Source organism: Oryctolagus cuniculus, chromosome 15 (assembly GCF_051225735.1).
Source record: "Oryctolagus cuniculus isolate XC-2025 breed Fujian yellow rabbit chromosome 15, ASM5122573v1, whole genome shotgun sequence".
NCBI classification, from domain to species: domain Eukaryota; kingdom Metazoa; phylum Chordata; class Mammalia; order Lagomorpha; family Leporidae; genus Oryctolagus; species Oryctolagus cuniculus.
The window spans coordinates 83,690,694-83,717,094 of NC_142881.1; the positions used below are offsets into that span (position 1 = coordinate 83,690,694).

At 45.4% G+C, this 26,401-nt stretch overlaps 1 long non-coding RNA gene across 6 annotated transcripts in view; it reads left to right on the top strand.

Annotated features, from left to right (window-relative positions):
• The window catches only part of LOC149122132 (uncharacterized), a 163,309-nt gene that overhangs the window by 128,539 nt on the left and 8,369 nt on the right, over positions 1 to 26,401 (top strand). For all 6 annotated transcript variants that reach the window (XR_016221798.1, XR_016221796.1, XR_016221793.1 and 3 more), the window contains 2 exons: positions 1,944 to 2,120; positions 8,247 to 8,299. This is a non-coding gene — a long non-coding RNA (uncharacterized LOC149122132). The remainder of the gene's footprint in view (positions 1 to 1,943; positions 2,121 to 8,246; positions 8,300 to 26,401) is intronic.

The window sequence follows — 26,401 nt, forward strand, 5'->3', positions numbered from 1 at the left end:
CTTGTCCTTCTCAGCTGAGGGAAACAAGAACAAGACAGCCTCGATGGAGGGGATGAGGGCTGGGACTTTGGTTTTTCATCCCAGTGGTTTGCAAAGGAAAAGTGAATGCTGCAAAACCCACCTTGTTTTCTAAGCTTGTTCAGTTCTGTGGTCAGGGCAGAGGCTAAAGAGCTGCTGTTTATAAGACGTTGACTTTTATTCAGGGCCGAGTGACAGGAAACTTTTGGTGGAATGGATGTGCATGCTCCATCCTGTTAAGAAGGCGATTAGTGCCTGGGTCAAGGATGCTCACTGTCTTCTCGGATTCCTCTGCTCTCCCTGTCCCCATCTGCAAAATGCCAAGGCTGAGTGCAGTGATCGGTGAGGTCCCTTGCAGATGTCACTTCCAGTAATTCCAACATTCCTCTAGCAGCTTGGTTATCTCCAGATCTAACACGTTAAAAGACGCACCCCAAAGGAAGAGTTCTAATTCCCTCCCTGGCCTCGTGCTGACGTCTTTATGGTAGCTCACACAGAAGCACATGTGGGAGTTTCTTTTATTATGTTTCCCAGTTGCACAAATATTAATAGGTATTGTGGAAATTTAAAAACACAAACAGGATGGGCGTTTGATGTGGCACTTGAGATGCTCGCTGTTCCGGAGCCCTCATCCCCTATAGGAAGGCCTGGGGTGGAGTGCCCATTCCGCTTCTGATTCTGTCTTCCCACTAGTGCACAGTAGGCATTAATGGGAGGAATCGGTGATGGCTGAAGTGCTTGGGTCCCTGCTACCCATGTGGGAGTCCTGAATTGAGTTCTAGGCTCCTAGCTTCAGCTTGACCCAGCCCCTGCTGTTGCATGCTTATAAGGACTGAACCAGTGATGAAAGTTCTCTCCGTCTGTCTCTCTGCCTTTCAAATAAAAATTAAATATTAAACAAAATTAAGGGCTTAGCCTCCATCTGCCTTAAAAAAATAAAAATACAGAGAAAAAATTTACTTATAATTCCACCACTGTTAACTTCTTTTTTTTTTTTTGACAGGCAGAGTTAGACAGTGAGAGAGAGAGAGAGAGAGAAAGAGAGAGAACAGTCTTCTTTCCATTGGTTCACTCCCCAAATGGCCACCACAGCTGGCGTGCTGCCCTGATACGAAGCCAGGAACCAGGTGCTTCCTCCTGGTCTCCCATGGGGGTGCAGGGCCCAAGCACTTGGGCCATCCTCCACTCCCTTCCTGGGCCACAGCAGAGAGCTGGACTGGAAGAGGAACAACCAGGACAGAATCCGGCACCCCATTGGGGACTAGAACATGGAGAACTGGTGCCACAGCTGGAGGATTAGCCTAGTGAGCCACAGCACTGGCCCACTGTTAGCTTTTATAATACATTTCCAGTATTTTTCCATTGCATGTGTACCAGAACTATCTTGAACAACTATTTATTTATTTGAAAGGCAGAAAATGAGAGAGAAATAAATCCACTGGTTCACTCCTTAAGTGCTTGCAGCTTCTGGGCGTGGGCAAGGCTGAAGCCAGAAACCAGTAACCTATCCTGGTCTCCCGTATTAGCGGCAGGAATTTGAACAATCATCTGCTGCTTCCAAGGTGTGTTTGCAGGGGGATGGATCAGAAGTGGGTAGCCAGGACTCTAATAAGCACTCTAATAATCAGTTGTTGATCTCTCAAGTGGTGGCTGAACCTGCTGTGCCACAATGCCCTCCCCTGAACTGACCTCATTTTTATTTTTGCTTTATAAGTTGTGACATTTCCTGTACAATTATCTTCTAATCTATTATTTTAATAATTACTAAACTAATATTTTTAATAATTATTAAACTAATAACTTCTAAACTAACATTTTAATAATTTCATAATAATAACATTATTAAATGAGATTTAATAATTTAAAAAATTTTCTTCATGGATTACAGTAGCAGTAACCCATTTTTGACCTTTATGTGTTTTCAGTGTGGGGAATGGATGAAGAGTTTGAACAGCCTGGGTTTAAATACTGGATCTAGGATTCCTTACAGAGTGTGTGACTGGCCAGAGGTCCTGACACCTTTAAGACTCAAATGGAAACACAGCATCTACTATCTATGGAAGATTTCTTGTGAAGATGAAATAATACTGGTTATGACACAGGTCAGTGTCCCAGTCATGCATCCCATGCTTGCTCCCCACCCTGTCTTCTGCCTTCATTAGCAGCTTCACTTTCCACAGAGGACCCTCCAACTCTCTCTGTGGAACCAGAAAAGGAAGGCTGCAAACACTTGGCAATTAGATCATAGTATTTCTGATTTGAGTAAAAGATATGTACACATACATACACACACATATGTATAAGCCTGTATATATACTTATAAAAGGTAAATATATATATATATATACACACACACACATATATATATATATATATATATTCATTCTTGTGAGGTGATTGCTCTTGTCCCCAAGCTGGGTACAATACAGCATGAGTTAACCAGGTGTTTGGGTATCCCCAGCACCAGACAACCCTGTGAAGTCAGCTAGGGGCCATATGCCCATTGCATTTCTCTGTGGAGAGGACATGCAGTAGATGAGGGTACCCAGAGCACCCACGGATCCTTGTATTAGGGACTCTTGTGTCCCTAGCTGCTCAGCCTCCAAATGATCCATCCTTTATATTAACAATACCATGTAGGGCAGCCTAGAACATGTTTGATCCCTAGGCCCCTGTCCCTTAGAGGCTGATGGTGACATGAAGGACAAGCTGTCCCCTGTAAAGGAGGGAGGTTTACAGAAACAGAGCTCCTTTAAGATAATTTCTTACAAGTATAATTACCCTTTTAAGTTTGGGCAGCTTTAAGGCTTTAATAAATATACACTATTTTGCCCTCAGAATGATTTCAGAAATTTACACTCTGTTTTCATGTGTTTTTACCAAAATTAGGATAAAATACATAGCTAAATTCCACTATTATGATTCTAAAATTAATATTTACATGCTTATTGAAAGAGCACCCAATTTTTTAAAAAATCCAGTGCATTTTTCTACAAAATGAGCTCTGCATCATTATTTTTAATGCAAGCTAGCATTCCATGGTATCATAGTGTTTGATGTAGTCAGGTATTTATTAATTAGTTTAGATAAATTATTTTGTTGTTTGCTGTGGGGAGCAATCCGGACTAGACTAAGTTACTCGAATTAGGACTTATTCTATGCATCTGCTCTCCCACAATATGGCGCTGGGAGAGAAGTAAACAGCTTCCGCACAGCTGCCTCCAGTTCAACTAATAAACTGTAGGACTTGCTCCTGATTGGAGGAGAGCAGCGTACTCGGCGTGTGGGCAGCCAAGTTGGGATTGGCGGAGGAGGACTATAAAGGAGGAGAGAGACGGCATGCATTGGGAACATCTATGGGGAACATCTAAGGGAATCCGTGCAGCCCCCGAGAAAGCCGGCCGGCGGTGTGCCGCTCCCCTGCGGAAGTGGGGAATGTGGCCAGGGGGAACTGCCCTTCCACGGAGGTGGAAGGGATAGTAGCCAACCCGGGAAGAACCAGCAGCAAACCCGGGGAGGGCCGAGCAGACGAAAGAACAGCGCAGGGTCCTGTGTCGTTCCTCCACGAAGAGGGGGAGCGACATAATGGTGCCGTGACTCGGATATGAAGCCTAGGCAGGGTTTAGTGTCGTTCCTCCATGAAGAGGGGGAGCGACATAATGGTGCCGTGACTCGGATAGGAAACCTGACTCGGATAGGAAACCTAGCTCGGATAGGAAACCTAGGACGGATATGAAACTTAGGAGGGAAGAAACGGGAAGAACTGGGAAATTACCGGAGAGAGAGACTAGCAAACAGCCTAGGGAAAAGCCGGACGAAAAGGGTGCCGGAAGAAGCTATTGAAAGCCTAGGCATAGACTCAGATACGGACTACGGACTACGGGGGGAAGCTGGGAGAAATCTCTAAGGTCGAAAGCGAAAGTGAAAGCTAGAACAAACAGACTCGGATGCGGACTGTGGGGAGAGGCCAGGTGAAATGAGGGAGGAGTATTGTTGGAGGAAAGCTTGGGGAAACATACCGGGTAGAGAAAAGTGTTAGGGAAATTGAAGCCGCGGGGGGCAGGCCGAGGCGGATACGAAAGCCACTTTGGGATTCTCAAGTTAGCCCGGGAATAGGGGGCGAAAAGTTGAAACCAGAAGCTGAAACGTGAGCCTGGTTGGGATCCGTCTGATTAGCCCGGGGAGCAAAGGACGGGAAGCCAAACCGTGGGGCGGAGACGTACGCTGGGTTGAATTCGCCAGGCTAGCCCGGGGAACTTAGATTGAATGCTAGTGGCGGACACGTAAGCTACGCTGTGTTACTCGCGGAAGCCGCCGCGTGCAGAGAGCACGGGGCGTGAATAGATAGGGAACGGGGCTGGCGCGAGGCTGTGGTTCAGACGCGAAAGGGTTAAGCGTGGAGACCGCGGAGCGTGCGAAGCCGAGCCGCGCAAAGCCGGGAAGCTGCGCAGATGAGAGAGGCGCGCGGGCTGAAGCGGCGCAGAGCCGGGAACCCACCGGCGGGGCGAGGTGCCGGAAAGCCGCAGGGATAAGAGAAACAGAAGCTTAGAAGTAAGATGAGAGAAATAGGAATGCTGGAAGATAGAAGTAAAATGGGAGAAATAGGAATGCCCGGAGATAGAGAAAGAGAAATAGAAAGGCCTCCCTACAGCACTGCAATGTGAGAGCTTGGATTCGGTCTGCCTGATTAAATGAGGCGATGAGCACCTGGGCGGCTAGCAGCTTATGCGCCGCAGGTCACCGAAGACAGGCACGAATTAACATCAGTAAGGCTTCCCCACAATACAACCATTAGGAGGCTTGGATTTGGTCTGCCTAATTAAGGCGGTAAGCGCCAGCAAGCAGCTCGACCAGAGTATGAGCTGCAGGTCACCGAAGATAGGCACAAACCAACACTAATAAGTCTCCCCCACAATACGGCAATGAGAAGGCTTGGATTCGGTTTGCCTGATAGGTTTTGTAAACACCTGCAGGCAGTTCTAGCAGAGCAGAGCATGCGCTGCAGGGCACCGAACACAGGCACGCATCAGCGCCTAAAAACCTCCTCACAACATGGCGAAGAGAGGACCCGGATTCGGTTTGCCTGATAGGACTTGTAAGAGCCTGTGGCAACTCTAGCAAGTAGAGCAGAGTGTGTGCCGCGGGACACCGAAGACAGGTGCGTATCAACGCTAAAAAATAAAAAGAAAGGGGGATCTGTGGGGAGCAATCCGGACTAGACTAAGTTACTCGAATTAGGACTTATTCTATGCATCTGCTCTCCCACAATATGGCGCTGGGAGAGAAGTAAACAGCTTCCGCACAGCTGCCTCCAGTTCAACTAATAAACTGTAGGACTTGCTCCTGATTGGAGGAGAGCAGCGTACTCGGCGTGTGGGCAGCCAAGTTGGGATTGGCGGAGGAGGACTATAAAGGAGGAGAGAGACGGCATGCATCGGGAACATCTATGGGGAACATCTAAGGGAACCCGTGCAGCCCCCGAGAAAGCCGGCCGGCGGTGTGCCGCTCCGCTGCGGAAGTGGGGAATGTGGCCAGGGGGAACTGCCCTTCCACGGAGGTGGAAGGGATAGTAGCCAACCCGGGAAGAACCAGCAGCAAACCCGGGGAGGGCCGAGCAGACGAAAGAACAGCGCAGGGTCCTGTGTCGTTCCTCCACGAAGAGGGGGAGCGACAGTTTGCTAAATTTTACAGTGAGTCTTGAACATATATCTTCATAAATTTGTTCAATTATACTGTCAGTATAAATTTTAGAAATGAACTTGCAGAGTTAAAGGATAGTCAAGGGGCTGGTGTTGTGACGCAGTGCGGTAAGCCACTACTGGCATCACACACTGGAATGCTGGATTGAGTCCTGGCTACTCATCCAGCTTCCTGCTAATGTGCCAAGGGAGGCAGCAGCAGAAGGCGAAGATGGCCTAGGTGTTTGGGCCCCCCACCAGCCATGTGAGAGATCTGCATAGAGTTCCTGGCTCTCAGCTATACCCTGGCCCACACTTCACTTCTGTGGCCATTTGAGGAGTGAACCAGTGGATACAAGATCTCCCTCTCTCTCTCTCTCCCTGCCTTTCAAATAATTTTTTTTTTAAATAATCTTTAAAGAATAAAAATAGGCTGGTGCCGTGGCTCACTAGGCTAATCCTCTGCCTGTGGCGCCGGTACCCCGGGTTCTAGTCCAGTCGGGGTGCTGGATTCTGTCCCGGTTGCTCCTCTTCCAGTCCAGCTCTCTGCTGTGGCCCAGGAGGGCAGTGGAGGATGGCCCAAGTGCTTAGGCCTTGCACCCACATGGGAGACCAGGAGGAAGCACCTGGCTCCTGGCTTCGGATTGGTGCAGTGCGCCGGCCATAGCAGCCATTTGTGGGGTGAACCAAGGGAAGGAAGACCTTTCTCTCTGTCTCTCTCTCTCTAACTCTGCCTGTCAAAACAAACAAACAGAATAAAAATAAAGGATAGGCAGTCTTAGGACTTTCTGTTTTAAATCTACTCATTATCAGATCACTCCTAAAAAGGTTATGCTAACTTTGCCTCCTGCTAGGAGTAACCGATTCTGAATGACATTGATGACATTGATTATTGTTATTTTTAGCTTTGCTTTTTTTTTTGGATCAAAAGATACAATGTTTAACATTTAAATGTCTATATTGCTATTTTTTCTATATTATATTCCTTAACCTGTTGATAAATTTGGTATCTTTTGTTTACAAGCCATTAACATTGGTCTCCTTGGGGATTTCCTATATTTTTTTCTTCTTTTTTAACTCAGATTCTGTTTGGTTTGCTGTGTATACTATTAATATTGCATTAATAAGTATGTATTATGAATAATAGCACATATTAGTATATTGCTATGTATTAGATTATTTTTCATATGTATTTTAATTTCACGAGTTTTTCATGTGACTCTTACCTGTCCTTTAGATGCCAAGCTCAGAATGTTCTTATCTCTAGATTACAGTTTTTAAAATTGTATTTCCATTATTTGAATCTTGATTTTCTCTGGAATCATTTAGATGGAAGCTAGAGATCAGAACCTAATTTTGGGGGGCATTTAATTGACTAATTTTATTGAAATAAAGATGTGTCTGTTTATGTTGAAAAAAAAAGTTCTCGTTGGCACTTTGCTGGGGACAGCACCTTTGAAATTAAGGCCGTGGTGCTGCTACTCAAACAGGCAGATCACAGTGCCAGCCTCCTTCTCAGCACAGGCCATGAGGATGGCAGATGGGGAGTCCTCTGTGCTTCGCAGAAGCTCCCACTTGTGCTCTGGCTTCTCGATCCTCCTGGGAATGCCAACTCTACCCCTAGCTCTTCAAATCTGGAGGGACAGTTTCTTCATTCAACAGTTATTGAGGTTCTGACTTACTCTTTAGTGTTAAAAAGGAGTATCTCAGGTGCCCTGCCCTGAGATAGTTTACCACGGAGAAGGTATCATCTCCACCAGCTCACATCCCAGTGCAGGCAATAGGTATATGACTGACAGCACTGACTGGCACTTGTCATCAGGGCCAAACTAATAGCTGCACACAACTGTGGGGTGCATCAGTACAAACCCCCCAAAACAGGGAAGGAAGAAACTGTGTGATAAATGGAACATTCTTCCATTGGATGAATCTAGGTCTGCAGTGGAGACATGCTGAAAATGAGGGCAATCAGCAGGGCAGCATCGTGCAGAAGCACTCCGTAATTCCCTAGCTCCTTCGGTCCCTTCACTACAGTGAAGATATCATTCAGGAACACAAAATACAGCGTCCAGGTGAAAGGCACCAGCAGAGCCTCTCTGTGGCCCTGCCCCCACCCCCATTGTGTTGAATGGTTAATCAGAATCTAGTTTCATTTTGTCCAAATTTAGCCAGTTTTCCTGTCACCAATTATAATAAATAATACATTGTTTATACATATGAGATTTGCCTGTATCGTAGACTACGTTTCATTTTGTCTGCTTTAGAAATCTGAGCTCAGGATGGCCCAGGTGCTTGGGCCCTGCACCCCATGGGAGACCAGGAAAAGCACCTGGCTCCTGGCTCCTGCCATCGGATCAGCGCGGTGTGCTGGCTGCAGCGCGCCAGCCGCGGCGGCCATTGGAGGGTGAACCAACGGCAAAAGGAAGACCTTTCTCTCTGTCTCTCTCTCTCACTGTCCACTCTGCCTGTCAAAAAAAAAAAAAATTATGATGAATTTATAGATTAATGTAGGAGAAAATGACATTTTTGCAATTGTGTCTTTCCTTCCAGGAACATGTGAGGTCCTAAAATTACATTCGTTAGACATGTGTCATTTCTTTCAGGTAAGTCTTGTTAAATTTATATTAGGCCATGCTATTTATTGCATAATATCAAAATAACTTGATTCTTAATAGCACCAGTTTGTGAGTATTGATATAAAAGCGTTTTCTTTTGTAAAGATTACTTTTGTAACCTAAAATGATTCTTAATTGTCGTCATACATTTTAACATGCTCTTTTCAATTTTTATTTCTTTTTTAAATTAAAAAAATGTTAAGGTAAACACATTTCATGTATTTCATGGATACAGATTTAGGAACACAGTGGTACTTTCCAAGCATGCTCCCACCCTTCTTCCTCCTTCTTTTTTTATTTCCTCTCTTAATTTTTATAATGATATATTTTCGATAAGTGAATAGTTCAGCAAAAATACGAATTACACAAACGCTATTCCTCAACAGTAGAGACAAGGGATGTAGACAATTATCAAATCTTAACATGTCAGTTTCACTCCTACACATTACATTTTTGGTACACAAATGTACACAGATCTGGTAAAATATATGATATTTGTCCTTTTGGGACTGGCTTATTTCACTAAGTATAATGGTTTCCAGTTGCATCCACTTTGTTACAAAAGGCAGGATATCATCCTTTTTATGGCTGAGTAGTATTTCCTAGTGTATATGTACAACAGTTTCTTTATCCAGTCATCAGTTGATAGACATCTGGGTTAATTCCTAGTAAGCAATCATACTTGCAAACCATGATGATTTGGGTCAATTTAGCTTCTAATTATACATTTTTCCCCTTTGAGGCATTAGGTAGAGGTTCTAGGACAAAAAAAAATTCTGGTGATGCTAGGGTTCCTTCTTCCTTCTTGATTTATTAGCATGCTTCAAAATATGAACAACATTTTCTATGGATTCTGATTTTTTCATTGACATTTACCTAGTACTTTCCCAGAATCTACTAAGAGATTCATGCATTTTTTCTTCCTCTTATGTGATGAGTTAAATAACGTATATTTCTATTAAATTATTGTTGAATTTCCAGATAAAGTCTTTATTATTTTTTGACTCTGTTTTATATTATGCCACAGGATTCAATTTTATCAGACTTGGTTTATGATGTTACAATTTACAGCCATTTCAGCATTTTACTCCTCCTCTTCTTTCTCCTCCTCCTCATGCATGAATAAGCATGATCAGACATAAGCTGAATGCATAAAATATCTTAAAATGTACTTACATAATTTTTACCTTTAACATTATTCTTAAGGTATGTGTCATTATTTTACTTCAGGAAAATGATTTAGAACAGTTAAGTGTCCGAGTCATAAAATATTTCTTTGCAATAGAGCAAGAATTTTAATGTAATTCCAATTAATTTCTAAGCCTCTGATTTTAATCATTTCATGTATCCTTTATTTTTAGTGGAAAGATTGATACATAGATTATTTCTTAGTGCTCTCTTTGTCACATTTTATTATCAGGGTTGGGCTCATCTAGTAAAACAAGTTGAAATGCTTTCAGTCTTTTGAAATGTTATTAAATATTTTAAATATTAAATTAAAAATTTCCCCTGTATCTGAAAATATGTTTACTTAATTGTTCCAGAAGTGTGTATTTTCATTTTTCCTGTATCAAACTTGCTTGTTTTTACACATTTTATTGGCTTTGTAAAAGAAAAAGTACTCTATATATCAGTTATAGTGTTTTTCTCAGTTTGATTTGGTTTAAGAATTATGTCTTAGCTTCTTGGATTAAATACCCATCTCAATAACTCTCTAATATGATCATGAGACCAAACAAAGCTCATGTTTTTATCCTTCTTCCAATGTCCTACTGAAAAGACCTTACTCCTGTAGCAGGGATAAATGCGCACAGTCAATAAAGCACAAAATATGTAAGAAATTCAGTAATCAAGGGAGCATGTGACAGTAGGGAAGGGTTAGTGAGTAGGAAGGAAAGCCCTCTAGGAGTTTAGAGGAAGGATTCTACCCTACCTTACACAACTGAGCATGGACTACAGAGTAAATGCATTAAGCCATGACAGAAATGTTCTCACAAGTACCACAAGATCTTTGACAATTCATCTGTCCAGCGAACAGTATAAACAATGAGAAAAGTGAACTCAAGAAAACAGAAATTGAAAAAAATACATTAGTAAATTTTAAAGATTAAAAATATTTGAGAACAACAAAAATCCCACGGATAAAACAATGATCACTAAACTAAATTAAAATTTCAGCAGAAGTAGTGGGTATTACATAACCAAACCAAACAAACAAGAAACAAAACACAAAGGATAGAACTACATATCTAGCCTAATGTTTTGTTACTCCTATGCCAAATATCCTCATTCCTCTCCCCTGGGCCCTCTGCAGATTACTTATGTAACTTGATAATACTTTGCCTGTCTGACGAATGCCTCTCTGACACAGACAGGCACTTGATGTACTTTGGTCAGCAAAAAGTGAGTGAGTGGACTTAATGAGTATGATGCTGAACCGGGACTTTGACCACCTGTTGGGCCCCACTCTCTTCTCTTTGCTTCTCTCTGAAGACAGTCATGGAAAACCATATGGGGCTGCTCATTCAGCCCAGGGCCTATCTACAAGTAACCTGGGGCAGGTGATGCCCACATAGCACAAGGGAAATAGAATCCTTTCTAATTAGAAGCACTGAAATGTCAGGATTGTTTGTTATCACAATGTTTGGTAGTCAGCTGGCTGATTCCACAAGCTTGAGTAATTATCCCAAATTCGGGGGGAAGCATAAGAATGAGTGAATATGAATTTTAAAGATAAAACTTGAAAGACAGGTGGAATAAGAATCCAGAACACATGGGGAAGGAGTTCAAAAGCATATTGTGATTAAATTGGAAGCACAAGAAGGGCATGAGTCGATCAGGGAATGATTACATTCTATAGAACAGTAAATATTTCTGTTGTGAAATGTGTCACTATTGTTCCCTTATTTTTTATTCAATGCAACTTTGCAGATTTCTTCTTTCAATTCCAGGACATTTTTCCTGATTACCTCTGATCCTCAAGTGTGTAGAACAATGAGTGATACCAAGTTAGTTCTTTTTGAAGCATCTAAAGGAAAATGACTATTTTTCATGATAATTCATCTCCTTTCTGTCTTATTGGTCCCTTGTTCCTGGCAGAAAACCAAAGGCCCCTGCTCTGTCCTGAATGTGCACCCCCCCTACACACAAGTTCCCCTCATGGTTCCCATGTTGGAAGTTAATTGCCGATGTTGTAGTGTGAAGAGGTGGGCCCTTAGGGTGTGGTTAAGTCCTGACAGTGAGGCCCTCACAGATGATGGACTGCAGGGGTTGAGGGAGTGGGCGCTGCCTTTCCCTCCGCTGAGGGCACAGCAGTGAGGCATCGTCCTGCAAGCCCGCGGCAGCCCTCACTGGACACGCCAAACCTGCACTGCCCTCACCGGTGCTCCCCACGCTCCAGCACTGGGAGGAGTGAATTTCTATTTTTTGTGAATCACCCACCCTCGGGCATTTTGTTAGACCAGCACAAGCAGACGAAGCCATCCTTGGTTTTCTGAGTTGGAAGGGGTATGGGAAGATAGCTTCAGAGCCTTGACTTTCTCCAGAGAAACAGGCAGGTTCTCTCTCTCTCTCTCTCTTTTTTGACAGGCAGAGTTAGACAGTAAGAGAGAGAGAGAGAGAGAGAGAGAGAGAGAGAGAGAGAAAGGTCTTCCTTTTGCTGTTGGTTCACCCTCCAATGGCCGCCGCGACTGGCGCGCTGAGTCCAGCGCACCACACTGATCTGAAAGCCAGGAGCCAGGTGCTTCTCCTGGTCTCCCATGGGATGTAGGGCCCAAACACTTGGGCCATCCTCCACTGCACTCTCGGGCCACAGCAGAGAGCTGGCCTGGAAGAGGGGCAACCGGGACAGAATCCAGTGCCCCGACCGGGACTAGAACCCGGTGTGATGGCGCCGCAAGGTGGAGGATTAGCCTATTGAGCCACGTCACCGTATGAAACAGGCAGGCTCTTCTTCACTCCCTGCTGTTGAGGCAGGAAAAGGGAAAGCTCATCCAGTGAACTGTGGCTGAGAAATCAGTTCTTTTGCTTTCTGTAGATCTGTTGTAATACATATTTAAAAACTAGTTATTTAAAAGTAAAATCCAAGGCATACTGGAGTTCTTGTTTCTCTTATTTCAAAGTGTAGCATGGTCTGTGCTGTGGTGTAGCAGCACCTCCTGCAGTGCTAGCATCCCACGTGGGCACCGGTTTGAGACCTGGCTGCTCCACTTCCAATTGATTTCCCTGTTAACATGCCTGGGAAAGCAGCAAAAGATGCCCCAAGTGCTTGGACCCCTGCCACCCACGTGGGAGACCTGGATGAAGCTCCTGGGTCCTGGCTTCCGACTGCCCCAGCTCCAGCCTTTGCGGCCATTTGGGGAATGAACAAGTGGATGGAAGACCCCCCTCTCTCTGTCTCTCTCTCTAACTCTGCTCTTCAAGTAAATAAATAAATCTTAAAAAAAAAAAAGACAATGTGTCATACACCATCATCTCTCAGTTGATAAGGAGAAAAAGAGCACTTGAGTTTTAAGATAAAAACACATTTTCTCCTAAGTAGCAAACATATGAGGGTGCTTCAAAAACTTCATTGAGGGCCCAGCACTGTGGCGTATTGGGCTAAGCCTCTACCTGCTGTGCCAGCATTCCATATGGGTGCCCATTCATGTCCCAGCTGTTCTTCTTCTGATACAGCTCTCTGCTGATAGCCTGGGAAAGCAGTGGAAGACAGCCTAAATGCTTGAGTGATCAGAAATCTGTGAGTGATCAGAACCTGTCACTCCAGCCTCTGCCTCACAGGCAACAGTTGATGACTTGGGGAGAGAGAGCTCCGACAGTGAAATGACAGTGAAATTGCAGACAATGCAGCAATGCCTGGTTAGCCACCCCCCAAATACCCGTAGGATGAACACAGATGACCTCAAGGTAATAACCCACATGAGGTCATCCCATCCGCACTCAGTGAGAATCCCCATGTTTGTGGCAGTCCCCAGGCACCCCAGACTCTCAGGGCAGGCACTAGACACCATCCCACCTGCATGTTTGCCGTTAATATAGGAGCAGACACAGAATTCAGACCCTGGATTCCAACACCTGTAAAAAGTCTTCTGCTAACCAAGGGCCGAGGTTATGCTTGTATCTTTCCAGAGAATGTGAGACAGCCCATTTGGGTCCCAGCCAGAAACATCAAGCCTGCAACTGACAGTCAACCAGAACCAGCTGAACAAGACTGAGAGCCCGCCTTGTTAGGGGACGCACCTCCCCTATCATCCTACGCTGAGGAACTGCCCATAGCCACATCCATTACTGTTTTATACCCACTAGCTCTGGTCAGCCACTCAAACGGCCCACAGCCTGTGTGCAGTCATGCTATTCCTGATTACCATTGTTCCTCATTCCTACCCCTTCTGAGCAAGCACTCCTGTGGTCTCCTGTTTTGAGCGCTGGTTAGTCAACGACGGGTAAGATCCCCTGGGGGACAACCTAAGACAGGCACAGCCGCATACGGAGACCACATCGAAACAGGGTCAACAATGGTATGGCCAAGATTCATGCCTCCCGTTGCTCAAAAATAAACGAAAAGGGGGGAATATTGTGGAATGAGGTGAGAAGGTCATGCCAAGATGGCTGCTGGCAAGTGAGCATCAGTTACTCAGGAATGGCTTTGAAATCCACCTGGCAAGGGAGCCTGCCTGGTAACAGGCTGTGATTGGATGGCTTTGGAAACCACATGGCAACAGGTTGTGATTGGTTAGGGCATAAACCGCCCCTTGACCAGATTGGCTGCCTTAGCTATTTAAGCTGCTGTACCAACTGAAATAAAGGAGTCTGCAGGCTGCTCACCTCTGGCCTGCTTTCACCCATCTCTGGGGGTCTGTGTGGTGACTCCGTGCCTCTTGCCCCCACCATGCTCCTCCTCTCAGAACGAATCCAAAGCAACACCTTCCTACTGTTTACATGTCTCAGTTGGACATCGCTGTGCTTGAAATCAGACTCCTCCTTGATAAGGTGTTAAATGGAAGAATCTATGAGAAGAAAACTGAGAAGAAATTTGGGGAAATATCTAGCAAGCTAATGCTCTGGTTTTATTTTACTTTGTAAGATTTATTTTCTTTATTTGAAAGATTGCAATGGAGATCGGGAGAGACAGAGAAAGAGATCTTCCATCCACTGATTCAGTCCCTAAATGGCTACAATGGCAGGGGCTGTATGAGGCCAGAGCCAGGAACCCAGAAACAGAGCTTCATCTGGGTCTGACATCACAGCAGGTACCCAAACATTTGGGCCATCTTCCACTGCCTTCCCAGGGGCATTAGTAGGAAGCTGGATTGGAAGTGGAGCAGCTTCGTCATGAACTGGCACTCTGATATGGGATGCCCATGTCGCAAGTGGTGGCTTATCCCATTATACCACAGTGCCAGCACTAAACTAATGCTCTGTTAAGGGCAAGATTTTCCTTTCTGAAAATGAACTGAACTTTGATTTGATGTAGGATATATGATATTGAAATCTGAGGAATGGTCTCCAAAGATGATCAGGCCCTAATAGTTGGAACCTGTGAAGGCAGTCTTACATGGAAGAGGGAAATTCACACATGTGATTGAATTAAGGGTCTGGTGTTGGGCAGATTGTCCTGGATGTTCCTGGTGGGTCTTTGGAAGAGAAAGGTGGAAGGAAACTCTACAATAGATGAGGAGAAAACAATGCCATGCTAGAAGCAGAGATTGGAGTGGTGCATTTTGAAGGTGGAAGTTAGGGCCCAAACCAAGAAATACATGTGACCCTTAGGAGGAGCAGCAAAAGGCATTAGGGAGCATGTGGCCTCACCAGCACCTTGACTTCAATCCAGTGAGACTCAGTTCAGACCTCTGGTCTCTAGAACTGTAAGATAATACATTGCTGCTGCATTAAGCTACCAAATATATGCTGATTTCTTACAGTAGCCTTAGGAAGCTAATACTGATAGTACCTGGCAAAATTGTTGTAGTTTCTGAATTGCCCTACATATTGGAAGACTCTGCTCTGAAAAAAAAAATCCACAAAATTTTGTTCAATGTGCAACATTTGGTTTATTAGATTTTTATTTATTTATTTACTTTGAGAGGCACATAGAAAAAGAGAAATCTTCCATCAGCTGGTTGACTCCCTAAATGTCCACAAGGTGCTGAGCAAGAGTTAAAGTCAGGAGCCAAGAACTCAATCCTGGTTCCCCATGGGTGGCAGGATATACAATTATTTAAGCCATCACTACTGCTTCCCAGGATCTCTATTTACAGGAAGCCGGAGTCAGGTGCTGGGGCCTGGGAATCCACCACAGGTATGTGATTGGAACCCCAGGTATGCTTACCCCTAGCCAAACATCCACCCCCTGTGAGTTTCTGTAGACCTAAATGTGCCCTAGGCACTATTCATTTGTGGAAATTATTTGGGATGAAGACTAGGAATGAAACCTTTCAGTTTTTTAAGGATTGAACTGTGGCCGCCTCGAGGTTGTTGATCTTTTAACCTGGAGTGGCTGTGAATGCAACCTTATTTGTGGTGGGGTCTGGTTAGATGATATAATTAAGATAATGCCAGAGTGGGCTCTAATCCAACTGGACTGGCATCTTTAGAAAAGGGGGATTTTTGGATATGGAGGCAGACACATACAGGGGAGGATGAGACAAAGACACAGGACGACACGGTCTGCAGACGGGGAGCACCTGAGGCTGCCCGAGCTAGGAGAGGGGCAAAGAACAAGTTCCCCTCACAGCTCTCCAGGATCCAGCCCTGCAGACACCTTGCTCTCCACCTCTTAGCCTCCAGAGCTGGGATAGTGCACATTACACCCCTGATGCTCCAGCCCGTGGTCTGTGGGACTTTGTTTGGGGAACCCTAGGAAATGAGTACACAGCTATCACCAAGGTTTGGGCATTGCTGCTTTTTTTTTTTTTTTTAAACAAAACTCCCATGTGCTACTGCATTCTCATGCCCTCTCATTCATTACTCCTATAGGCTACAGTCAAGCCTTCCCACTAGGAGTTGTTTTAATCAGGTTTTGTTTTATTTTTTTGAGTTTACATTTAAATTTTAAATGAATGAATTTCTAGGTAGCTAATTCTATGTTTACATTGGCAAACTGCCTTACTTACAAATCTGAGTAACTCTCTGTCCCTTGCTATGCTTCTTTTATTCTTTCTCAGCTACAATCATAAAGCCCACATTTCATGGAACATGGCGTGGACAGGATTGCTAAATGGATTGGGATGGTCTTGAGCTTCCAGGACCCAAGGAGAGCAGAGTTCTGCAGATAATCTGGAGATCAGGAAAGACTGGGTAGAGAGTGGGAAAGTTCTTCACCCCTACCCCCAGTTCCCATTCATCTGTAAATGAGTCCAGAGGCCAGAACCCAAGTGTGCTTTTCCACTTTAAGTGGCTGAGGGCTCCTTGAGGGTTAATGCTCTTTCTGTGCTTAAGCATAACAATGCAAACCAAAGATTTCACTCCTTGGAGGTCTTGAATACAGCTGCTTGCATAGTAGCTGAAGGGATGCAGGGTTCCTGATAGGGACTTCTCTCTGGGTTATGCATCTTGAGTCTGTTCACATGCCCTTTTCTCATCAGACACCTACCTTCTAGGGAACTGGGCAGGGCAAGAGAGTGGGTGTGAAAGCACAGTGCTCAGATCTGTTTCCTCCCTGTGCGGTGTTGAATGGAGTCAGGTCCCAGGACCACCAGTCAGGGCAAGGCTACCTGCAAGTGCTGGCTTTCCTTTAGTCCTAGGCTTGGAGAGTTTATTTCTGACATGGGAGCTGGTGAGATGATCATGGATGCAGTGGAGCTGAGCTAGCTGAGCTAGCGCGTGAAGGAGAGGTGCGTCTTAATTTGGACTTGGAGAATTGTAGATCGGAATATTGTAAAGTTATTGACACCAGTTTTAGTCACACCTATTGCTGAGAAGTGACATTTGGGTAGAGTTTTGTAAGGTGTCCAGCGCGTAACAAATCTTCCCAGACAGACGAATCAATTAATTCACAGGCTTTTATTGGGGTTCCGCTCCCGGGCGAGGTTCCTGGGTCCCAATAGAGCAACAGAGCGGGGGTGGGGGGGTGGGGGGGTGGGGAAGTCGTGCTTCAGAGATTGGGAGAGCTCCTTTTATAGATTCAGGGCATGGGGGTTAAAGGTTGAAGCAGGTCTGATCCTCATTGGTTGACCTTTAGGCACCAGCAGTGACCTTGACAAGGACTTTCTTCCCTGCAAGTACAGGTAGGAACTTTACATTCCTGGAAGTATAGGCCTTCCTTCCATGCGGATCCCAAAGCTACCAAGTTTCAAGACTAATTTGATGGGAATTTAGAACAGAGAAATAGTCACATCACCTTGCTAATTCTACCACTACTCAGAAGTCAGAAAATCATAATAGGTAATCATTCTCTAAAAGTTTACTGTGTGCAGATCCTATTCTATGCATTTTTTCCTGCAATAATTCATTTAATCCACAGAACCTTTTACAGTGAGAAATAGAGTGGAAGGTTCGAGTAATCACTGAGCCAGCACATCAGAAGCAAACATGTTTTAACAACTTGGCAAATAGGAAAATGATGTTCACTTGGCTTTAAATGCTGGGAACTGGTTTAGAATATGTTTAGAATATGCTGAGAAAGAAGCCTGCAGAGAGCGCTCTCCCTGCCTGCTGGGGAGAATACTCCCTAGAAGTTGCTTCAGGACCTGAAACACTGTTACATGTTTCCCACACCTAGAACTCTGAGTGTGTGTGTGTGTGTGTGTGTGTGTGTGTGTTTGAATCTATTCATGATTAGTATTATAACAAGTTTGTTTTGCTGTTTATGTTTTTTATATTGAACCTCTTTGTGTCAGTAGGACGATTGGTTGATTGATTAGTTCATTATTTGTTGATTGAACACACCTGCTCTGTACCAGACCCTGGGCTAGGCACTGAGGACACACAGAGAACCATGTTCTTTGCACTAAAAATATTTATGATCTAGCTCAATTTTGACTGTGCCTGCTACAATATTGAGGCAAAAACCAACATTTAAATTACCCAGAAAAAAACTAAAAAGGAAAGGTGGGACTAAAGGGGAAACAGAATCTTTTAGGTGAAGGGACTCCCTAAACCCCAGAAATTAGGGGTAGGTTTTGCATCCCAGTGGGTTAAGCCACCACTGGGGATGCCTGCATTCTATATCAGAGTACCAGTGGAAGTCCAGGCTACTACGCCTCTAATCCAGTTCCCTACTAATCCTTGGGAAGCAGTAGATGATAGCCCAAGTAACATGGGTCTCTGCCACCCAAGTGGGAGATCTGGATGGAATTCCTGGCTCCTGGCTTCAGCCTGGCTTAGCACTGGCTGTTGTAGCCATTTAAAGAGTGAACCAGCAGATGGAAGATCTCTCTCTCTCTCTCTCCACCCCCACTTTCTTTCTGGTATTCTGCCTTTCAAACAAATATTACAAAACAAACCCAGAATTCAGGACAAGGGGCTAACCTTGGTCTGTGCCAATCTCAACTGTTCTTTCTTCTATTTCCTTCTCCCTCTTCAGAACGAATAGGTGCCAGTAGTCCCCAGTTAGCCTGGCTGGAGGAATCCCCTAAAATCATGCTGGGGGGAGCAGAGGCTGTGCCTGTCCATTGGTCACAGACTTCATCCTCAGCTGTAACCATTTGTTTGCATGAATGCAGTGGGGAGATTTGTCTTTGTATTTTTTTAATTTTTTAAAAAGATTTTTGTCTCCGTCCTCCACTGAAATAAAAAGGTCAACCAAGGATCATGAACAAATCATGCCTGGAGTGGTGGAGAGAAAGCAAAGGGAGAGGCAGTGCTTTGTCTATGGATCAGCCTGTTTAGGACAGAGCTAAAAACATTTTGTTTCAAGCCAAGTTTTGTGCATTTGTCAATAAAACCAGGCTTGGAAAGGGCAGAAATCAGCCCTGCTTGTCACAAAGTCCCCCATGGGTAAGAATCCATGCCTAGCAAAGGGGCTTGCAGATGGCAGTGTTCTTCATCCTAATAATAGTCCTGCTCTGGCCACCTGGAGCTGGGCCTCAGCAGACCCGGTGGTGAGGACTTAAATACAAGGTATGGCCCCAGGATGCTGCAGTACGTGAGTGAGGAGTGCACAAGGACAGGAGGGAGTTGATGTAGGATGCGTTGGTGAGCAGGCTGCTTTCACGGGCAAGTGGAGAAGTCAGAGTTTCCCAGAAAGTGCGTGGAAACTTTCACATTAGTTTTCTTAGGGATGTGGGGAGCTCACAGCTGGGCAGTGCCAGGAATTTGTAGTTCAATAGTTTAGTTCTCAGAGTGGTTGGGAACATTGGTTATGGTGAGATCAGAATCTTTGCATACAGATATGCTTGCTGGAACCTTCAAACATAGAGCAAGTGAACTTCACGATGCAGCAGCCTCCCTTGCTTATGGAGAGCCTGGACTGTGTTTAGGCCCTGACAATGCTCTGCAGGGCTAAGCAAGGCCCTTGCAGCTCAAGGATGGAGGACAGGAGCAGCAAAAATAGAATGTTCCCTTCAGCCATTAGGACCCAATGGGGCCTCCAGATTCTCCCAGGCTTGGGGTATATCTTTTATCTTGTGCAGTGAAATAAAAGGAAAAGACTGAAGTGAACTGGGAGGAAAAAAGAGGACTCATTGGGTGTGAAGACAGTTGTGGAAGATGGAATTCTGTTCAGCTTAGCAGGTGAAGAAAGAGGTGCGATTGAGACCTGATGTGTCCAGGGCTCCGTGACTTGGGGCCTGCATGGTCTACTTGTGTAAAGCTGTTGTTGAAACACTGCTTATACTGCAAGATACAAGAGCACCCCTGATTGTCAAATAGCCACATCCTAGGTGGGAGGGTGTGTGCTCAATGGGGCACATGTGGGAAGCTCTTTCCCCATCCTCTCCCACACTTTTAATATTTTCCCAAATTGCTTGATGTCAACCGTGCTGTAATTTTAATCTTCTTGAAATTAGCATGTTTCACTTTGTTTTCTTTGCTCACTGTTTTGAAGACAGCCTGGTTAAATCCTTCCCACTCATGAAATCGCTAGTCAAAATATTTTAGGAAGGAAGCAGAAGCATTCATTGTTTGCCTTATTAAAAATTAACACAGGCAGATGGAGAAAGACTACAATGAGTGTGCTTGTCTTAGTCCTACTTGTAGTCTGTCCCTGTCCTCATCTGGCACATGAAGTCTCAACTCATTATTCTCACCCCACAAGGTTGCAGGAATACAGGAATGAGACTGAGGTTAAGATATCTTAGGGACACACCAGGGAAGGAAGTGGAGTCAGAGCTGGAGCTGGAGATGTTTGGGCCAGACCCATGTTGCCCCTGAAGCACTGTAATAGGGCAAGAAGAAGGTGTCTGTGTTTCTTGTGCATAACATAGTGAGAAAACTTGCCTGCTCTGAACTCCAAGCAGCACTTCCCAAAGAGAGCAGAAACTGTTTCTGCATTTCTGGATACTCTGCCCTCCAGTTATTTTTGAGTCTCTTGCCTATGAACTCCCTTGGATTCTTTGAGTCAGCCAGGCATCCGTGTCTGTGAGCACTCTTTGAGTCATTCCCCTGTGCCAGATGCTCTCTTCGGTGGTGTAACGGAGAGAATAACTTGCCTCCTGCCCTCTTCGAGGCTGCGATCTTGTGGGGATGTGCTCCATAAGAATCTTCGGCAGTAGGGGAAGTCCTCTGATGAGGCCAGTGCCCAGTGTTCTGGGGATCCATGGGAGGGGCACCTGGTGGCCTAAATTATTCAGACAGCTATGTTTGGGAGCACAGCTTTCATCCTTACCTCTAGCAGTTTTCCACTCCAGGGACAAACAGCCCTAGGAAGGGGGAAAGCCTGGTGGTAAACAAACCTTCTTTCTCTAGCCAGGGTTGGGTAAGCTGCCTCGGGTCACTCCTCACTTAGAACAGCACAGTCTCAAAAGTGGGTCACAGCTGAGAGCCGTGAAGTGAAATGTTTTGTAGGGAGATCAATCATGAGAAGAAACAAGTGGTCCTTATGGTTTCACTGTAACCTACAACTTTTGATCAGAGGGGCCGTTCTCCATTTTTTATTATCTGAGACAGCATTTAAAATAATGTTTAATGTTTTTGTTCAAAAGCAGAGTGTTGGGGATAAAAGTAAGGGGAAGGGTGGGGTAGTGGAAAGATTATCCATTCTCTGGTTCACTTCTCAAATACATGCAACCTCCAGGGCTGGGATGGGCCAAGCCAAAGCCAGGAACCAGGCACTCCATCCAGGTCTCCTACTTGGTTTGCAGGTGTCCAGTTACTTAAGCTATCACCTGCCGCTTTCTAGGGTGTACCTTAGCAGGAAGCTGGATCAGAGTGGGGCTTGATCTTAGGCCCTCTGATATGTGAAATGGGCATCCCAAGTAGCAGTTTAACCCTGGGTTAACCCACTGTGCCCAAATGCCAACCTCAAGGACAACATTGCTTTTAGGTGCAGTATTATGTCAGGCATCTCAGCTCTGATTGGGTTGTAATGTGTTTCCACATTGCAGACAAAGAACTTGAGACAGCAATTTGTTGACTTACTCAAGGTCACACTGCTTACCAACGTCTCGACTGAGGGGTGGAAGAATGTGCAGGATCTCATGGGGCCAAGAGCAGGGTGAAACCTAAGACAAGCCAGAGCCCACTGAAATTGACTGCAGCTCAAACTGTATTGCCTATAAACACCAAGGAGGCACTGTGCTGCCATGGGTTGTAGTTGTTGAGCAGAGCATGATGCAGTTGTTATGAGCATAATAGCAGGATCCCTAGAGTGTGGGGAAAGGTGGCAAGAAGAGGTGGAGACTTGATCCCACAAAGTCTGCTTCCATCAGAGAAATATGGACTCAGGCTTGCCCTTCTGCTGGGTCAGCAGGATGGGGAGTGCAGTGAAACTCAACAGGACAAGGGGGCTTGGCCAAATATTCAGAGCAGGGAGTCAATACCAGGGCACAAACCTGGGGTGTCTGGTCCTTCTGTCTGCCACAGGCCCAGTAGGAATGAATCTAGCTCACCTGTTCACAGTGAGGAGTCTCTAAACAGACAGCCATGCCTTCCCAGAAATTCATTTTAATCTTTTAGATGTGAAGCAGAACTTGAACTTTCCATTCTGCCATGGAAGCAGGCTGGGGCAGATTACAGGTGCCGGGCCCTGAACTGTTGTGAGGCAGAGCTCAGCATCCCCTTGTAGGCAATGACCTTGGCTGGCCACTGCTTGATGGTTGGGATCCCTTGTGGCACAGTCTCCCATGGCAGGGGCTCTCCCTCTCTCAGACCCTCTGCTTTACCAGAGCCATGGCCTCAGTGCCCCTCTGGGTTCCTCACGGTGAGCCAGAAAACACAGATTTGCAGTTGGCTGTTTTATACCCTGTCAAGCTCCCCAACAAGTCTGCTCTACATCTCTAATCAATAGGCTGAGCTGTAGCACCACTTCCCAGCTGTGGTGGACCATGGGCTGTGAAAGGCTCACTCTAGGACTTGGAGTCTGTCACTCAGGTGTAGCCACATAGACCTAAAAATCAGGGAAAGACACTGAGAAATGATGAGAAACAGGGGCTGTGAGCCTGCCTGAACCCCAAGGCTCTAGTTCTCTGCCTGCTCTGCCCCTCCTGTGTGTGGACACCAGGGAGGACCCCACAGACCCTAGTCCAGGGACATGCTGGACCTCCCAGCATTGCAGGGATGTCCCTGTGCCAAGCAAAGAATGCGCTCCAAGACTGCCTTGGAGAACTGGCCCCCCTGTCATTGGCTTATGTTGTCTTCAGATGAAATTCCTCTCTAGTCGCAGCTTCTCTCCACGCTCCTCTCCTCTGTGGCAGTGAGTCCCAAATACTCACTTACCCTGTGTGTGTCCTTCAGGCCCTTGCTGCCATTGCTCACATTGTCCCCACTGCTTGGAAGCCTACACATTGCCATTTCTTGAAATTGCCCTTCCTTCAGAGAGCAGCCTTCACAATAAAACTTTCTTCTATGCCTCCCAGGAGACCAGGAACTTATTGTCTTTCCTGCTCATAAATCTCTGCAATAGCTTTTATTATGCCCCTTCTGAGAGTTGGCTTTCTTTTCCCTCTAGGAGTCTCTCTCCTTAGATCAGGAGCTCCTGGAGGGCAGGGGCAACACTGATTTATTGTGCGTCCTGCCCAGGGCACTCATGGTGGCGTCCCCACACAGAAGGACCCAGTAGGTATCTCGAGACTGCAATGATAACCTACAGTCTGTTTTCCTCAAGCAACTTCCCAGGCTGCAGCCAGGGCATCACTAATTTCATGCTAGTGATCTCTCAAAACCTTCTTTTTCCTCACGTGGAAGGTAGGATTATAATTACTTGATGAAAGATAATGGCAGAATCTAGATGTCTGCCTACTTGATCCCAGTCCCCATATACTCCCCACTTGGACAAAAGAGCATAGGAAGGACCTACGTACCATAGGGAAAAACCCAGGATACAGTGTGCACTTTGCTTTTTTTTTAAGATTTATTTATTTATTTGAAAGAGTTACAGAGAGGCAGAGGTGAGAGAGAGAGGCAAAGAGAGACAGAGAGATCTTCCCTCCACTCGTTCACTCTCCAAATGGCCACAAAGGCCAGAGTTGGGCCAATCCAAAGCCAGGAGCCAGGAGCCTCCTCTGGGTCTCCCACATGGGTGCGGGGGCCCAAGGGCTTGGGCTGTCTTCTGCTGCTTTCCCAGGCCATAGCAGAGAGCTGGATCAGAAGTGGAGCAGCTGGGACTCAAACCAGCATCCATATGGGATGCTGGCACTGCAACACTCGCTATGCCATAGTGCTGGCCCCAGGAACACAGAATTTCAAGAGCTTGCTGATCAACAAGGAATTCTGCTGGTCCCTCCACTCTGTTTATATTGAGCCTCATTTGTGTGCTTTGCCCCGATGCTAACTAACCTCAATACTTTAGCCATCTATGTAGTATTCTGCTGTGTGATTATATCTGCATTTATTCAGCTCAATACTAATTAAGATGGCCCAAGCACTGGGACCGTCTTCTACTGCTTTCCCAGGCCATAGCAGAGAGCTTGATCAGAAGTGGAGCAGCTGGGACTCGAAACGGCACCCATATGGGATGTCAGCTCTGCAGGTGGCAGCTTTCCCTGCTATGCCAGCCCCTGTGGGCTTCTTGCAGAGGTTACACTTCCAGGTGCCCCTGTGGGTCCTACATATGGACTGAGCAGGGGAGCTGTCCTCTGTCCAAAATCAAGTTAGAGGCAGCCTTTAGAGGCTTATTGCAAAGGGTTTTTTTTCTTCAAAGTCTCTTGACTCTCCCTGGTCTTACCAAGACAAGGTGGGAGATTGTCACAGGTTCTACCTTGCTTACTAGATTCAGGGAACAAGACTCCTCTCTCCCCCACCAAAGGAGGCTTTTCTGAGTCTGGTTTTGTTAATGCACTGTTCAGTTGTTCCACCAGGTTTCCTTTCCTGCTGGACCAGCCTATTTCACTAATTCCATCTTCCTGAGTGTGCCCTTTTATCTTCCACACACTTCAGAGTTCCTCCATGCTGGTGAAATATTATGCATGCAGCTGTTTGGGGGGATTCCATCTTTGTAAACCCATTATTTGAATAACAACATCATGGCCTGAATTAGGCAGAAACAGAGTGGAAACATTATATACTGATGTTGGTATCAGACTTTTCCTTCTACCTGGGAGCCATTTTCCTTTGAGCATCAGTCATAAGATAGAGATGATCTTACCTACCCCAGATGGCTGCTTGAACATCAGATACCATGGGGTGTGTTCAGATCCTGCCACAGAGCCAGTGTTTGGCTCAATGGGTTAAGCTGCCTCCTACATCCATCAGAGTGCCTGGGATGGAATCCTGTTTCAGCTCCCAGTCCAGCTTCCTGCTAATGTGCCTGGGAGATAATTGATGATTCAAGGATTTGAATCCTTCCCAGCTATGTGGGAGACCTGGATGGATTCCTAGCTCCTTGATTTGGCCTGTCCCAGGCTCAGCTCTTGTGGACCTTTGGAGAGTGAACCAATGAATGGAAAATCTCAATTCTCTCTCTCCCTCTCCCTCCCTTTCTCCCTCCCTCTCTCTCCCTCCCTCTCCCCCCCTTTCACTATGCCTTTCAAATAAATAATGGTTTAAAAATCCTATCACAGTAAGTGGTTTAAAATAGGTCTTTGGTAGATGTTGGTACACTTTTAATTCTCTCTTGAAGGTTAACCCAAGATCCTTTCCCCATTTGACTACCTGAAACTTTTCCTAGGATGGAAGACTTGGGATTCAGGCTTGGCCAACATTACCTCATCACTTTTCTGTGAGCAAGAGAAGAACAGTGTCCAGTGCAGTGCAGTTATTGAGGATATGGGTTCTGGAGTCGGTTCTCCATAGCTGTGTTTCTGAATCTCCACAGATATATATCCAGGGTCCAGATGCCAAGCTTCTCCCTCATCCATTTGCCTATGGACATAATATTTCAGTGGTCATAATAGTATTCAGTCCACATAACTCTGCAGATTAAAGAAGAACATGTGTGTGAAATGGAAGTATAGATTTGATACTACACAATAAGTGCTGCAAACTACTTATACTTGAGTAAAAAACACTTTCAGTGGAAGTGAATAATGAAATTCATAGCAACCAACCATGGAGTGAATTTGCTTGTCATCAAGATAATCAAGAAGAAATAGTGACCAAAATACTCTGCTCCATTTGCAGACTTCTGGAATGCTAGGACTGGCAGGGCCTTTGGAATTCTAACACATCAGTATTTCCCACATTGTGATCCACAATGATTCATCAGTTTTCTAGGGAAAATAATACCCTGTGATCAAAAGAAGTCTGGCAGACATGACATTCAAATCCTTCCCATGCTTTGGAGTTTTAAGTCCACATTAGAATGTTAAAAGCTATGCAACTCCATAGTTTGATAAACTCATTTACAATTGTTTAGCCAGTCTTCACCCAACCTTACTTGACAATAAAACCGCATAGTTTACTGAGCACCATTTGAGTTACCTAATGCTACACAACAGATTGCCCCCACATTTAGTGGTTTCAGGTAACAGTGAAGATGTGTATTTCAAAATCCCATGTATTTCCTGTGCTGGAAGGTGGAAGATGCTGTCGCAGTTGGTGCTGTCTGGGGTGCCACTT